The following is a 17,588-nucleotide window of genomic DNA, read 5'->3' as shown; positions in this document are numbered from 1 at the left end:
TCAGATTGCTGGATCATGTAGTAGTTTTAAATCCATTTTTTGAGGAACCTCCATACTACTGTTTTCCATAATGGCTATACCTATTTACATTCCCACCAACAGTGTGCAAGTGTTCCCTGTTCTCCGAACCTTTGCCAGCTCTTGTTATCTCTCATCTTTTTAATGTTAGCCATTCGAACAGGTGTGAGGTGATGGCTCATCAGAGTTTGTAATTCCCTGATGGTTAGTGATGTCAGGCTCCTTTTCTTATGTGTTGGGCATCTTTATGTCTTCTTTGGAAAAGTGTCTATTCAAGGCCTTCTGCCATTTTAAAATCAAGTTATTTGTGTTCTTTTTCTGTTGAGTTGTATGAGGACCTAATATATTTGGGGTCTTAGCTCCTTGTGACATAAAGGGTCTACAAATATTTTCTCCCATTTTTTTAGGTTGCCTTTGTATTCTGCTGTTTGTTCACTTTGCTGTACCGACACTTTAATTGGATAGAGTCTAACTTGTTTTGTTTTTGCTTTTGTTGCCTTTTGGTGTCATATTTTTAAAAGACCAATCTCAAGGGGATTTTCCCTTTATGTATTCTTCTAGGAGTTTCATAGTTTGGGATATTACACTGAGGTCTTTAATCCATTTGGGGTTGATTTTTGTGCGTGATGTAAAGATAAGGGTCCGATTCCTTTGCTTTGCACCTGGGTATTCAGTTTTCCCAGCACCATTTATTGAAGAAACTAACCTCTCCCCAGTGTGTATTCGGGGAGCTTTTGTCAAAAATAAGCTGACTGGACATGTATGGGCTTATTCTGAGCTCTCTATTCTGCATCTTTGGTCTCTATATCTGTTTTTATGCCATTAATACAACCTTTTGATTATTCTGAATAGCTTTGTAATATACATTTTAATGTTTTTATTAATGCAGTATAGTTGTGCCTAACCCTGGGGTTCATTTTGACATATTTATAAATGCATATAACATAATTTGCTCCATTTCAGTCCCCAATAGTTTCTCTTTCCCTCCCCTCCTGCCTCTCCCTGATCCTGTTCCTCTACTCCATTGGTCTATTTATTTATTGCTTTTTATAACTGGTGCATTATAGTTATACATAAAAGTGGAGTTCCTTGGAATATATGCATAGATTCACCAGAGCATAATTTGGTCACTTTTATTCCACAGCTCCTCCCCTTTCCCATTCCTCCTCCCTCTCCTTTGATCTCCTTCCTTTATTCCACTGTTCTTCCATTTTCATGATACATTTTTTTTAAAAAAAAATTTCTTATTTCTCTCTAGCTTCCACATGTGAGAGAAAGCATTCAACCTTGGACTCTCTGAGTCTGGTTTATGTCACTTAGCATGATGTTCTCTAGTTCCACCCATTTGCCAGCAAATGACATATTCATTCTTCTTTATGGCTGAATAAAATTCCATTGTGTGCATGTTATTTATATATATATATATATATATATATATATATATATAAATATATATATATATATATATATATATATATATATCACAGTTTCTTCCATTTGTCTATTGAGGGACACCTAGGTTGGTTACATAACTTGGCTATTGTGAATTGTACCACTATAAATATTGGTATGCATGTATCCCTCTAAGTCAGGAAGTGTGATGCCTTTGGATTTTTAATTTCTCATATTTTAGTGATTCAAGGTCTTTTGTTGTTCCATCAAATCATAGGGTTGATTTTTTTTCTATTGCTGTGAAAAATGGCTTAAGAGTTTTGAAAGGAATTATATTAAATCTATAGATCACTTCACGTAATGTGGGCATTTAACAGTAATATTTCTTCCAGTCCGTGAAAATAGTATATTTTTCCATTTACTTATCTCCCTCAATATCTTTCATCGATGTTTTGTAGCCTTCAGTTTACAGATATTTTACCTTGTTGATTACATGTATTCTTAAGTCTTTTATTATTTTTTATTTTATTATAAGTGGAATTGTTTTCTTAGTTTCTTTTTCAGATAGCTCATGGTTACAGTATAATAATGCTACTAATTTTGGTATGTTGATTTTGTATCCTGTAACTTTACCAAATTTTTTATTAGTTATAACAATAACTATAGTTTTTTGTGATTTTATATATAAGATCATGTCATCTGCAAACAGATAATTTTACTTTCTCTTTTCATATTTGGATGCCTTCTGTATCTTTTTTACTGCCTAGTTATTAAGGCCAGTGGTGTGTCTAGTACTATGTTGAATAGAAGTAGAAATATTGGTCATCCTCTTATTTTTCCCAAAAATAGAAGAAGTGCTTTCAGCTTCTCATTATTCAGTAAGATGTTAGCTATATGCTTGTCATACATAGCTTTTATTCTGTGGAGGTACATTCCACTCATGCCTAATTTTTCTAGTGTTCTTATCCAGAAAGAATGGTGAATTTTGCCAAATGTCCTTTTTTATATCTCTTGCAATGATCATAGAAATTTGTCCTTCATTCTGTTAATGTTTGTTCACATGTATTGATTTGTGTATGTGGAATCACCTTTGTATCCCTGGGATAAATCCCAACTTGATCATAGTTAAATGATCTTTTTCATCTACTATTGAATTCAGTTTGCATGGATTTCTTTGAGGATTATTGTTGTTCATGAGGGATATTGGCCTTTAGTCTTCTTTCCTCATAGTGTTATTGTTTGGCTTTGTTATCAAGGTAATACTGACCTCAAAAAAAATCAGTTTAGATGTATTCCCTCCTCTTCAAATTTTATTTGGTATTAGTTCTTGTTTAAATGTTTGACAGAATCATCAGAGAAGCCATTGATCCCAACCTTTTCTTTGCTGGAAGATTTTTTTAATAATTCATTCAATCTCTTTGCTCATTGATGTGTCCAGAGTTTCCATTTCTTAATGACTCAGTCTTGTTATTATATGTTTCTGGGGATGCATTTCTTCTAAGTTATCCAGTTTGATGCTGTATGATTGTTCATTGTAGCCTCTTATGATATTTTTTATTTCTGTGAGTGTGCTAAAAATATATTTTGAATTCTTTGTAAGGTAAATCATAGATCTTCATCTCTTTGGGGTCCATCGCTGGGAAATTAGCATGTTTCTTCAGTGTCCTATTTCCTTGTGTTTCTGTGAGCTTTGAAGTCTTGCATTGCTATCTTCCCATTTATAGAAGTTGTCACCTTCTCCTGTCCTTATTGACTGGCTTCAGGAGAGAAATATCTTCACCAGTCACCAGGGCTAGGAATTCTGAGCTTGTGTTGGAACTTTTCTGTGGATGGGTCAGCTCCATCCTCTTGTTCCTTCTTGAGGTTGAGGAATTCTTAAATTGTATGCTTTTTAACTGTCCTGAAAAGCTAAGCAGGCTTCTGAGATCCTCCCATTTGTTATCCCTTGGCTCAATATTTTTTGTGTTGTTCACTTCACAAGGTTGCCTACCCTAAGTGGTCAAGATTTTATGCCTTCTCCCAATCCCACAGAATTAAGCCAGTTGAATGCATGTGCTGACAAGACATCTGAGAAGGCTCTCAATTAGCGTCTGAGAAGCAATGCAGCAGGGAACCAACCATGGGGATTGGGTTGGGGAGACATATGGAACATAGAAAATACCCATGAGCCAGTTGGGGATTTCACAGGTTAAAGCCTCCCAAGTGTCCCACAGTTGAACTTCCTGAAGGAGCCTCAAAAAAGTTAGTAAGATGCTTGACTCTTTGTTGAACTTCAGCCATGGTGACTCCCTCAGTATTCTGGGTGGGGTGACAAAGAGGTGGACCTCTTAAGTATCTGTGGGCACTCAGCTGTGGAAGCCCATTATTCACTCGCTACACTCGCATTTTTCTCCACGGGAGGAATCATAAACCAAAGGTGTCTTCTGTCATGGAGCTGTTGCACCTTGGGGAGTGGGGACATGAATAAAGTAAAATGGTTCACCTTCACCTTATCTTCTTCATTGTGCCTAAAATACACACACACGCACACACACACACACACGCACATCTTTGAGATATATATATATATATATATATATATATTATATATATATATATATATATATATATATATATATATATCCTTGTTTGTGCTTTGAAATAAGCTATGTTGGGTATATTCAAATATACAAGTTGGAAAATTTTTAAAGGAGGAGTTTTGTTTTGTCGTTTTTGTGTTTTGTTTTTTTTCTAGAAGAGTGAGTTGTTAAACATTTGCCAGGCCAAGGCAGTAAATGGCAGGTTGATTACTAGGACTAAGGCCTCATTATCCTCATTATGTCCCGCAGTCCTTTCTCTCCAACATTAGTGTAAAGCAAGGCTTTCCACACTTCAATGTGCATAAGAAACACTTCCAGTAATTGAATTTTAATCCAAGCAAGCCTGGCTCTGGGACTTGTGCTCTAAATGAGCGTCACTCAATCATTCACTTATTCATAGCTTCATTAGGTCACAATGAGCACCTGGTGAGGAGCTGGGATTATAAAGAAGACAAAGACAGGTGCCCATCTCCAAGGAGCCTGGGACAGTGAGCAGGTTTTAATACTTATGTCTTGTACTGTCGCTCAAGATAGTCTACTCAGAAGCCAGGCCCATTTCTAACACTGAAGGTCCAGGAGAGGGCGCTGATGGAGGCCCTCCCATTGCTTTCCCAGTGCTGTTATTACATATTACCATGACGCCTGTGGCTTAAAACAAAAATCATTTACTCTTTCAGTTTGAAGGCTAGAAATCTAAAACCAAGGCATTAGCAACACTCCTTCCAAGGGCTTAGAGGAGAATCCTTCCTCACTTCTCTCAGCTTTTGGTGGCTCCAGGCACTCCTTGGTTGGGGGATGTTTCCTGCTTTGTGGGGTCTCTCCTCTGTGTCTTCCCTCTTCTTATGAGGACATCTGTCATTGGACCTCCAACCCACAGTGAATACAGAATGATCCGATCTTGTGATGCTACACTAAGTTACATTTGCAAAGATGGGTTTTCCAAATAAAATCACATTCCAGGTACCAGGAATTAGGACTTAGACATATCATTCTGGAAACGAAAATTCAACCTACTAAGCCCACGTGCCATATGTCTAAATATTTAAAAGTTGTAAATTAATCTAACAAACTGGCAAATACCTTATACCATCATGATGACAAGGTTTAAAAATATGAGCAGAGTTATGGTTTCATATGACTCAAAATTATATATATCAAGATTAACTGAATTTAATCATTATTGCTTCCGTGTAGGTGGCCTATTGATACTGTGATAATGGATAAGTAATAAATACATACCTAATTCATAAGTTGTTACATATGTATTCCACAAAATTTATTTTTCTTGCCTTCAATTAAGTGAAATCACTAAGTATATTCCTATAATCAACAGCCTCCTGTAATTTATATTTGATTGATACAAACAAGGATAATAATGATGTTCACCTCACAAGGTTGCCATAAGGATGAAATGAGCTCAGTCTGCAAAAAAAAAAAAATGTAAATTGTATTCAAAGTATGCAAAATTGAAATGAAGAGTCATTTAACATGTAAATGAGCACAAAAATTCATAAAATTAAATTTATTTCTCAAGGAATTATAAATCTACTTTTCTTCCAAAATATTCAAAGTTACCTATTAAGTTTAAAAGGTAAAATGTATGCTGCAATTAACATCCCATGTTTAAATAATCACATAGATTACCTTCATTTTTAATTTAACTGAAAATTTAATTAAAGCTTAATAAATCTTTTATAAAAATAAGACTATTTGCAAGTTGAGCATTCAGTGCCCAGATAGATGGCCATGTCAAGAATCAGTGTTACATTCCACTCTTGTTACATCTAGACTTCCACATATAAGAGTAAAGTTTTTAACATTACCAAATATTCCTCATCCACCATGAACGGCTTTTGTGTACCTCCAAACCACAAGTTGGAATGATGAGAAAAGAAAAAAAAAAAGACGTGTCACACTACAAAATAATTATAGTTTATTGTGACACTACCTACTGCTTTCATACTACCTGAGATGAAGGATTTGACGTGCTTATTCGTCTTTTCTCATAGGTAAGTGCTTTCTCTGCTTGAGTTTCCCTTGTCTTTTTTCTAATGGCAACAATAACATACCCACATACCTGAATGAGCTGACTGTGTTTCAAGGGCACAGAGCATGATAGATACACGGGGAAGCATTTTCCTGGGGCCTGAATGGTTGTAGGCATGACAGCAAATGCCAGATGAAACAGATGGATCTCAAATGACAGAGGCCACCATGTGTTCTTATATAAACGTGTGTGTGTGTGTGTGTGTGTGTGTGTGTGTGTGTGTTGCTCACAGCCCTCCAAATTGCATGCACTAGCACAGGACCCTCTCTTACCTTTGGACCACAACTCCCAGATCTCTGTTCATGTTTTTCTGCTGAGACTAAAACCCCAGGGTGGAGCCTGCCATCAAGTCCTCTGACCTCCCAGAGTGAGAGATCCGGGTATGAGTACTAGGACTTGGTACTAGTGTCCGGATCCCCTCCATTGACCATTTTGCTGCTGACCACCTACTTTCTCTGACACTGGCCTGTCCTCTTCGAGGCCATATTTACCTTCTTCTGAAAACTGCATGTTGTTTTTCTCCCCTTTGGTACTGGAGATTGAATCCAGGGGTACTTTACCACTGTGTACATCCCTAGCCCTTTTTTATTTTTTAAGGCATACAGTTTCACTGAGTTGCCCCTGCTGACCTGAATTGCAATCCTCCTGCCTCAGTTTCCTAATGAGCTGAGATTACAGGCATACCCCACTGCACCCTGCTTGCCAGACTCTCTTGATACTCCATTTGCCAAGGCCTTCAGATCTCTTGCCACGCCATACAAGCCTCTCTGTCACTGCACTCCATTTTCTTTGCCAATGCCTGGTAGCTGACAGTCATCTTTAGAAACTGGCACCTGAGCTGGGTCCCTGGATGAACTCTTGGCCCTCAGAACATCTGCCTGGTGTGCTTTTCACCCTCAAGGGTTAGTTGGACTTCCAGGCTGGCCTCGCTAGCTAGTAGCAGCCCATTATAGAAAATGCCAGAAGGATCCATTGCTTTTACCCCTGACTAGGTACAGAGCCTTATTAAAATAAGAGCTGCAAAGATTGATCAAATAGTGAAAGTTTAGTCTACAAGACCTTTTTCCCCCCAGCAGTTTTAAGTTTGATTCTGAACATCTTTGAGTAAGACTTGCAAACTTCTCATAATTCTCTTATACCCAGCCCAATTCATATATTTGCCTTACCTGCTGGGTCCCAGATGCAAACAATAAAACACTGTTTTTAGATTGATATAGAGGTGGATTTGGATCCCCACCCCATTTCTTAGTATCTATGTAATCTTGGATGAATTATATACCCTTTCAGCTTTCTCTTCTTTCAAAGGAGATAGCAAAACACACATAGCAAGTTTGTGATGAAGATTAAAATAAAAAGTGTTTAGCACAGAGGCTGTGCACACTAGATGCTCAGCAGTTGTTCATTCCTGACATCATTCTGGCTTCTTGATTCTTTAGCCACATTCCCAAATTTACCAGGGGAGTTGGGATTTCTCAGCCTGGGCACTTATAACTTGGCTGTGAACGTGACTTCTCCGTTCCTTCTTTTTGGATGAAGCAATTAAGGACTCAGGGGACAGGCTACCACCAGGAACCTAACTAAGTCAACTAAATCCAATAAATGACTCCTTCTATTATGTAGAAATCATGGGTGCTCGTAGATACTAATTGGCTGTCTTCCCTACTTTCCTTTACAGCATTTAAGTGGTTTCTTAACACAAATTTATTTTGGAGCTTCCTAATTATATTACTCCAGACCCTACTGTCAATGAGCTTTCCTGATAGGAGGGAAAAAAAAGAGAGTTATTTATGTATTCTTGTATTTCACAAGCATTTATGGAATAACTCTGATGATCTCGGCACTGCAGAACATGCCAAAGAATAAGACGCTGCCCCTGTCCTTGAGGGATTCACTGTGGAGAAATAATAAACATGTAGGAAATGATTAAATCAAAAATATATAAACCAGGTGAGGAGTATTTAGGGGAATTATGTTGTGGGACAGCTCTATAATAGTAGTATACCTGTGGATATTTTAAAAATATTTCATTACAAGTAAAGCAGATAGGAGATTGTACCCTGGACCAGGGAAGTGACATGAACAGAGCTTTGGCAACTTGACCGAGTCAGTGAGACACTGATCCAGTTGGAGTGAAGCCCCATGTAGAGGAGTAATTTTATTTCCACAGACAAAAAATGATAGTTATAATGCCACAAGTGTTTTTACTGCCCCTGGCCTTTCTCCTACATGGGCCAATCTGTCATACTCTAGTCTAAACAGAACATTTCAAGTTCTGTGTGAAAAATATCACTTCTTCCATTCAAAAATTTTCCATGGCTCCCCACTGCCTGCTGAATCTCACTACTCACTAAACCCAACCCCCCTGTGGTACCCTTGCAGGTCAGCTAGAGCTTCTAGAGTTGGATAGTTTAATTGGATAAAGAGAGGATAGCAAACTGGGTTTGAATCCCAGTCCAGCCGTTAGCTCACTGTGTAGAACCCTAAAGAACATAATTCAACTTCCTTGTGCCTGAACTTCATACCTCAAATATTGTTGAAGAGATTATAACATTTTAATACATATAAAGGGCTTAATATGCTCTTTGGCACACAGTAAAAAGTCAAAGAATATTGGGTATTAGTAGAGTAATAAAAATGTTAATTAATGGAGCTAGTGAACCTGAACAAAAAAAAGTGTCTACTGCCAGCCTTTAATGCACAGTTCATGGGCCATGTCTTTATATGCTTTATTTTATTTTTTTAAATTTTTTATTGTTGGTTGTTCAAAACATTACATAGTTCTTGATATATCATATTTCACACTTTGATTCAAGTGGGTTATGAACTCCCATTTTTACCCCGTATACAGATTGCAGAATCATATCAGTTACACATCCACGTTTTTACATATTGCCATACTAGTGTCTGTTGTATTCTGCTGCCTTTCCTATCCTCTACTATCCCCCCTCCCCTCCCCTCCCCTCCCTTCTTCTCTCTCTACCCCCTCTACTGTCATTCATTTCTCCCCCTTGTATTATTTTTACCTTTCCCCTCACTTCCTCTTGTACGTAATTTTGTATAACCCTGAGGGTCTCCTTCCATTTCCATGCAATTTCCCTTCTCTCTCCCTTTCCCTCCCACCTCTCATCCCTGTTTAATGTTAATCTTCTCATGCTCTTCATCCCTACTCTGTTCTTAGTTACTCTCCTTATATCAAAGAAGACATTTGGCATTTGTTTTTTAGGGATTGGCTAGCTTCACTTAGCATAATCTGCTCTAATGCCATCCATTTCCCTGAAAATTCTATGATTTTGTCATTTTTTAATGCAGAGTAATACTCCATTGTGTATAAATGCCACATTTTTTCTATCCATTCGTCTATTGAAGGGCATCTAGGTTGGTTCCACAGTCTTGCTATTGTGAATTGTGCTGCTATGAACATCGATGTAGCGGTGTCCCTGTAGCATGCTCTTTTTAGGTCTTTAGGGAATAGACCGAGAAGGGGAATAGCTGGGTCAAATGGTGGTTCCATTCCCAGCTTTCCAAGAAATCTCCATACTGCTTTCCAAATTGGCTGCACCAATCTGCAGTCCCACCAGCAATGTACAAGTGTACCCTTTACCCCACATCCTCGCCAGCACTTGTTGTTGTTTGACTTCATAATGGCTGCCAATCTTACTGGAGTGAGATGGTATCTTAGGGTGGTTTTGATTTGCATTTCTCTGACTGCTAGAGATGGTGAGCATTTTTTCATGTACTTGTTGATTGATTGTATGTCCTCCTCTGAGAAGTGTCTGTTCAGGTCCTTGGCCCATTTGTTGACTGGGTTATTTGTTATCTTATTGTCTAATTTTTTGAGTTCTTTGTATACTCTGGATATTAGGGCTCTATCTGAAGTGTGAGGAGTAAAGATTTGTTCCCAGGATGTAGGCTCCCTATTTACCTCTCTTATTGTTTCTTTTGCTGAGAAAAAACTTTTTAGTTTGAGTAAGTCCCATTTGTTGATTCTAGGTATTAACTTTTGTGCTATGGGTGTCCTATTGAGGAATTTGGAGCCCGACCCCACCGACTGTAGATCGTAGCCAACTTTTTCTTCTATCAGACGGCGTGTCTCTGATTTGATATCAAGCTCCTTGATCCATTTTGAATTAACTTTTGTGCATGGCAAGAGAAAGGGATTCAGTTTCATTTTGTTGCATATGGATTTCCAGTTTTCCCAGCACCATTTGTTGAAGATGCTATCCTTCCTCCATTGCATGCTTTTAGTCCCTTTATCAAATATAAGATAGTTGTAGTTTTGTGGATTGGTTTCTGTGTCCTCTATTCTGTACCATTGGTCCACCCGCCTGTTTTGGTACAAGTACCATGCTGTTTTTGTTACTATTGCTCTGTAGTATAGTTTGAAGTCTGGTATCGCTATACCGCCTGATTCACACTTCCTGCTTAGCATTGTTTTTGCTATTCTGGGTCTTTTATTTTTCCATATGAATTTCATGATTGCTTTCTCTTTTTTATTTGTGGATAGCAAATATGCTGGATGACAAAATCATGTTCCAACACTATGGTAACAAGCAACCAAAAGGGGAGACCTAACAAGACACAAGCAATAGGAATAAACACAGCCCAGTATCTACCATGCTGGTAAACCATCTCTCTGGGGAAAGAAAGAAGTACCAATTTGTAATATGTGCTAATTTTTTTGATATAAAGGTTGCTATCACAGCCAATGGCGAGTTACCATGTGAGATTCATCATCCAGAATTGCTAATGCTGTCTCTCATGACTGGTGTGTTATGGTTCCAGTACACAACAGAAAATAGAAAATCCTGAACCAGAGCTTCAAATTTTAAAGTATGGGGGGAGATGTGCATCATGCCTGGTCCAGAAGTTTTCCCATGGACTCAGCAATTGAATTCAACATGTGAGAGAAGCAGGGAAGTGAAGTGGCCTAAGATCCTGGGCTCTCATGTCAGTTATGAACTTCCAGCTTACTAGTTGTATGCTCTTTAATAAGTCACCAAACCTCTTTATTCCTAGTTTCTTCAGTTCCAAGATGGCGGTGTAATGATAATGTCTGCCTCCTAAATGTATTCTCAGAGTTATGTGAGAAATGTCATATTAAGGAAGAACTAATAATAAGAAAAGCACAGAAAAAAAAGGGGGAATGAGCTGCATCTGCACAACAAACCACCCAACGCTTAAGAACCTAGAGACAGATATCTACTTGGCAATCTGGGCTGGATTCAGACAGAAGAGCTCTCTTCTTTGTGGGTGGGGGGAGAGTTGGATTCACTTCCCTGTTTTCCCTCAACCCATCAATAGCTCACTCCTATGTTTGACAACTGGCTTTTGACAGAACTGATGGAGACCACTAGGCCATGTGAGGTCCCATCATCCTACTGGCTGGCTCACTGGATGGTGGGTGGCAGAGTACCAAGAAATAGCACACAGCAATGCACACAGATACTTTTCAAGCTTCACAAGTTGCTTTAAATCTCACATTGTCTTCTTTCATTCACCAAAGCAAGTCATATAAGTCCAGTATAATAGGAAATACCCAAGAGTACGGATTCAGGGAAGAGAATTTATTACTGTGGCCATTTTAGCAAACAATTTACCACAGTGTAAGAACAAGTAATTGGTAAAAAAAAAAAAAAAAAAAAAAAAAATCTAAATTGAAAACAAAAATGCCCGGAAAGATGTCCAACCTCATTAGTAATGAAGAAAATGCAAATTAAAATGAGATATCATTTCATATCATATTGATAATTTGAAAGTCTGATAAAAACTCATTATCCAAAATTCATGTATGAAGACACGAATTGGTGTCAACATACTTTATATACAACCAGAGATATGAAAAGTTGTGCTGTATATGTGTAATAAGAATTGTAAAAAAAAAGAATTGTAATGCATTCTGCTGTCATTTTTTTAAAAAATCCATTAATAATAATAATAATAAACTAAAGGATAGAATTAAAATGGAGAAATGGGAAATCCCATGCACAGCTGGGAAGAAATGGACAAATTATGACATCCTCATAGAAGTCAATAAAATTTAGTTAGGTTTCCACGAATCAATTTGGAAAACACAACTCTGGGTTATAGAATATCAAACAATATGATATTAGTATCAAATATATGATGTGATATATACTATACTATATGTGATATTTTATTTTTATATGTATATGCACATACATAAAAATCATGAAACATGGACGGGAAGGATACACACCAACTTCAGAATAATATTTATCTCTCGGAATGAAGGAATGAAGAGAAGTGAAAAATAAAGGACACTTTGATTTTCTCTCTAAATTTATTTCTCAAAAAAATGAAGTGACTATGACAAAATAGAATATTCATGAAATTCAAGAGGTAGGTTCAGAAACATTTTTTTTTTAAAGAGAGAGAGAGAGAATTTTAATATTTATTTATTTATTTATTTTAGTTTTCTGCGGACACAACATCTTTGTTTGTATGTGGTGCTGAGGATCAAACCTGGGCCGCACGCATGCCAGGCGAGCGCACTACCGCTTGAGCCTCATCCCCAGCCCCAGAAGCATTTTTGTGTGTGTGTTTATTGAAACATTGTGTGTGTTTCAGTCTACTCTGTGCTGCTATCACAGGATACCACAGGCTGGGTATTTTTTTTATAACTCAGAAATATATTCCTTGTAGTTCGGGAGGCTAGAAAGTCCATACCAAGGTACTGATATCTGGTAAGGGCCTTCTTGTTGCAGCATCCCATGACAGAGATGAGAGGGTGACAGAGGGCCAAACTCACTTTTATATAGAGTCCATCATCACAACACACCTGCTCCTCCATGGCAGTATGTATCCACTTGTGAATTACAGCCCTGAGACAATCACCTCTCAGAGTTCCAATACGATGCTGTTGTATTGGGAATTAAGTTTCCAACACATAAACTTCAGGGGACACATTCAAATCATAGCAGAAATAATGGCTAAGTTCTCCTTTAAATTATGGAGAGAAAGTTGAAAGAATGAGAAATCACATTCATGAGCCATATAGACTGTAGATAGAACGGGGCTACAATCCTACATCACTCTGTAGCCATCAGCCCAAGCCTAAGCACACTTTATTTTACGTTTATTTGTTTATATGGGGATTGAACCCAGGGGTGACCCAACACTGAGCCACTTTCCTCGGGTCTTTTAAATTTTTATTTGAGAAAGGGTCTCACTAAGTTGCTTAGGGTCTCGCTAATTGCTGAGACTGGCCTCAAATTTGTGATCCTCCTGCTTCAGGCTCCCTAGTCACTGAGGTTATAGGAATGTGCCACCACACCCAACCTGAGCATACTGTGAAAATGACAAATATGAATGTGAATGTGGCCACTCATTCGGTCAGTCACATTGCCTGAGCACCCACCCGGCCCTGAGGCTACCATGGGATGGGAAAACATGGGTCCATGCTGTAAGGTCCTTGCTTAGTATCTGGACAGCCATCTTAAGTGACAGCTGCCATTTTAAGAAAAATTTCTCTTTCCTGTCCAAGGGCATTTCTGAGAAAGGCTCACCACTCCCTCCTACCAACCCAACCCTTCACCACCTACATTCTTTCCTGCCCAAGGGCGTATCACCACTCCCTCAAACCAACACCACCCTTAACCACTGCATTAGGACTCACCCAGCTCTAATCCCCCATAAAAGTCCCAAACCCCAAGCCTGTTTTACCTCTTTCCATCTATGGAGAGATGTGCCTTTATTTGTCAGCTCTAACAGATAAACTCTCCTGTGTCTCTCTGCCTGGTCTCTGTCTTTCATTTCTCACTCACTTATCTCTGGTTCCTCGATTACCTTCCATTCAGGCCAATGCACACAACCTTAAGAGCATGTGGGATATCATGTCAGAGAGAACAGCACTGATATCCTGGTGGGGGAACATAAAGCTCCCCAAGTCAAGTTGTCTGGGGGAAGGAACAAGGCTGCCTCTCCTTCTCTTTCTGGAAACCCTAAAGCTTTAGGTCCATAGCCCTGGGGACCTATCTACCCTGACTCCCAGCTTAGACAAGAAAACTTCTGTATGTGTGCCCAGGGGCTCAGTAGAGCCTTCCCCACAGCCCAGCCCTTAGGTTCCCATGAGAGCTTCACCCACCCCACCTCACCCCCTCAAAGCAGAGATGAGGGCCCTGGGCTCCATCTGTCAGCTCCTCAGTGGACTTGCTCCCCTCAGGCTGAACCGCAAAAGCAGTTATTTTTGCTGTACTATCTTTTTACTTCTTTTCAACCCCCTATTTCCTATTCTGTAATTATTGCCAAGAAATGTTCACAGAAAACATGCTAGGTTTCTGACAGTCTGTCATGTGGGAGAGACAAGCTCTTCCGTGTGCCTGTTGGAGACCCAAGTCTGGCTGGGAGAGGTGCAGGGAGATTGCTTCTGGCCACGGTCAGGAGACACCCCAAGAATGCCGGATCCAGAACAGCAGCAGAGGCAGAACCCTGTGCACAAGATACAATAACACCAAAGAGTGACTACTTGACCTTACACATTCTCCAAGATGTTCTTCACTGAGTTTTTATGATTCTAGAGTGATGGTTATAAAACATTTAAAAATTATAGAAATGTTTAAGATGAAAGTGTAGCCCCACAATCTCGTCTTTTAGAAACACCACTCTTAACACTTCCATACGTATCCTTTTCAATGTTTTCCGATTCCTATCCAAACTTTTAGATATTGAAAGGGGGAATCACGCTATAAATGAATTGCCTTGTAAACCGCACCCCCCACCCCTCATGACGTTACACCTCAGAAGCCTTTCCTATGCCTTGATTTCCATGGCTGCCTCGTTCCTTTAAAGTTTGGATTATTCTTTCATTCATGAATATTTGTTAAACACCATGTCAGACACTGTTCTGGGCACCAGAGAACACAATGATAAATAACACAAAGATTTTTTTACTTGTGATACTTCACATTTTATTTGAGAGAAAGAAATCTACAAAAATATACAAACAAACAGATAAATGTACTGAATGGTATCCAAGAGATGCTGTGAAAGAAGAAAAGCAGGTTAAGGGACATTGTGCAATGAGGAATGCTGTTTTAGGTTAAGTAGTCATGGAAGGTTCTCCCAAGGGTTCTGTGTCAGTGATCACTGCTGTGTAACAGACTGCTCCAGACTTAATAGCCTAAAGCAACAACGATATTTGTTATCTCGAAGTTGCGTTAGGAGTGGGATCTGGGAGTGGCTTAGCTGCCCCTTCTGAGTCAAGGTCATTCACAGGCTACAGCCAAGTGCTCAGCCAGGTCTATCTGAAGGCTGGCCTAGGGTGGGGGTCACTTGCTTCTGAGCTCAGGTGGTTGTTGTCAAGAATTGGTAGCCTGGCATGTTGGCGGACATGCTGTAATCCCAGCAGCTTGGGAGGCTGAGGCAAGAGGATCACAAGTTCAAAGCCAGCCTCAGCAAAAACAAGGCACTAAGCAACTCAGTGAGACCCTGTCTCTAAATAAAATACAAGATAAGGCTGCGCATGTGGCTCAGTGGTTGAGTGCCCTAAGTTCAATCCCCAGCCCCACACCCCACCAAAAAAAGAATTGGTTTCCCACAGGCTTCCTCAGAGGGCCTCCACTCCTCATTGACTCCTGCCTAGATGCAACCCTCAGTTCCTCACCACTTTGGCCCCTCAGTGGGGCACCTACAACATGGCAGCTGGCTTCATTAGTCACAGCAAGCAATAAGGGGAAAGGGGTTTATATTTATTTTTAGAACACACGTTGCACCACAAGAGCTCTTCAGGAATTCCCTCAGAGCCCAACTGCCACCACCGGCTTCCGGTGAGCCTCTCAACCCCCACTCCTCCCGCTCTTGAGGCCGATTGGCTGGGCCACATGGGCGGAGCCAAAAGAGTCCCCAATGAGCAGCTCCGTGGTCTGAAAGGGCGTGGAAACAGCCCAATGAGCATCACTGCAGAGGAGCCAATCAGCTGGCAGCTGGAAGTTTGCTGGGGCCATGGTGAGCCAATCAGCTGGAAGTTTGCTGGGGCCCCTATGGCTATGGCTCTCAACAATGAAGTGACATCCCTCAGTTTACTTATATTCTGTTCATTGTAACAAGTCATCAGACCCAACCACACTACTGGGAGCACCAGAGTGATGGATCATCGAGGGCTATTTTAGAAACTGCCTGCCATAGGCTGGTATTTAAACAGAGACATCAAGAAGGGAAGAGTGAGTTATGCTAATATCCGAGGAAAGAATCTTCCAAGAGTGAGAGAAAGCAAGAGCAGAGGGCCTGCGGGCTGAGCTGCCGTGGTCTGGGTGAAAAGCTGCCAGAGCCCCTGGGCTGGAGCAGGGGCAGGAGGAGGGGTGTTTGGGAATGAGGCAGAAGAGGGGCCTTGGAGGCCAAGGGCAGTACTTTGGTTTTAAGGGTGACAATGTACAGCATTCCCTGCTTATTCCCTATTTGTTTACCTGTCTACTGGTGAAGAGCACTTCTAATTTCCTGTTTCTAAAAATGCCTCACACTTTCCTGTGTGTGTTTGTGTGTGTGTGTGTGTGTGTGTGTGTGTGTGCCGTGAGCGCACATGCACATGCGCATGTGCACACTTGGTGCCAAATGTATGCCTGTATCCTAAGGGGATTTTTCAAAAGGCACATGTGTTTGAAATGTGAATACATACATACTGCCAACCTGCACTCAGAATGGCTTTCCCAATTGACTCTCTTCATCAATATTGTACCATAGGAGAGCCCTGGCCAACACTAAGTAGTATTAAGCTTTTGATCTTTGTTAATATGATGTGGGAAAGTGGCATTTCATTGTGATTTGTGTTTGCTTCCTCTCTAAAGAGGATGAACACTGTCGCATCTCCAAGGAGGGTAAAACTTTTTGCATCCTTCTGTTCCTTCCTCTGCAGAATCTGAGTAGGTCAAATTGTCCTCTGCCCTGACCGTCTCTGATGGAAGCTGTCTCTGCTGTCCCCGGCACTGTCCAGCTGCCCAGCATGGCCTCCCTTTGCTCCATTCCGACCTCTACACCATGAAGCCTTTGCTCACAGCCTTTGTCTGAGACCCTTTCATAACAGGCACCTCTCTCCACCTGTCAGACCCAGGCGCCTCCTCAGTGTCCAGCATCTGCTGCCTCTGCCCTGCTCTCCACCAGAGCTCAGAGGCACCCAGTGTCCCCCCACAGGGTACAGGTGGCCAGGCGGAGTAACTGTCAGGAAGGTGTACACCAGGCTGCTGTCCAGCTCCAGTGCCTGTAACGCTCTGATCTTGGGCAAAGTACCAAAGCAACATGTGCCTCCACACTTTCCCTAAACTGAGGTCAGAAATAATAGCTGCTCCTTAGGTAGGCTATTAGGAACATTATAAAATAAAGTCTAAAAAAAAAATCTACTATGAAAAGTATCAGGTGCTTAGTAGGTGATCAATAAATGTAAGATCATCCCATCTTACCCTCTTGACATCCGAGTGCCTGAAAGGCAAAGATAGTATCTTACTCATTTTTTGTGTTCCTGGCAGCACCTGTATAAAACCACCTTCAATAATTATCTGCTTAATTATTTGTAGATGTGTCAAATAAAGGAATTCACACCTGAA

This window comes from Marmota flaviventris, chromosome 8 (assembly GCF_047511675.1).
Source record: "Marmota flaviventris isolate mMarFla1 chromosome 8, mMarFla1.hap1, whole genome shotgun sequence".
Classification (NCBI taxonomy): domain Eukaryota; kingdom Metazoa; phylum Chordata; class Mammalia; order Rodentia; family Sciuridae; genus Marmota; species Marmota flaviventris.
Note: the sequence above shows the minus strand (reverse complement) of the source record.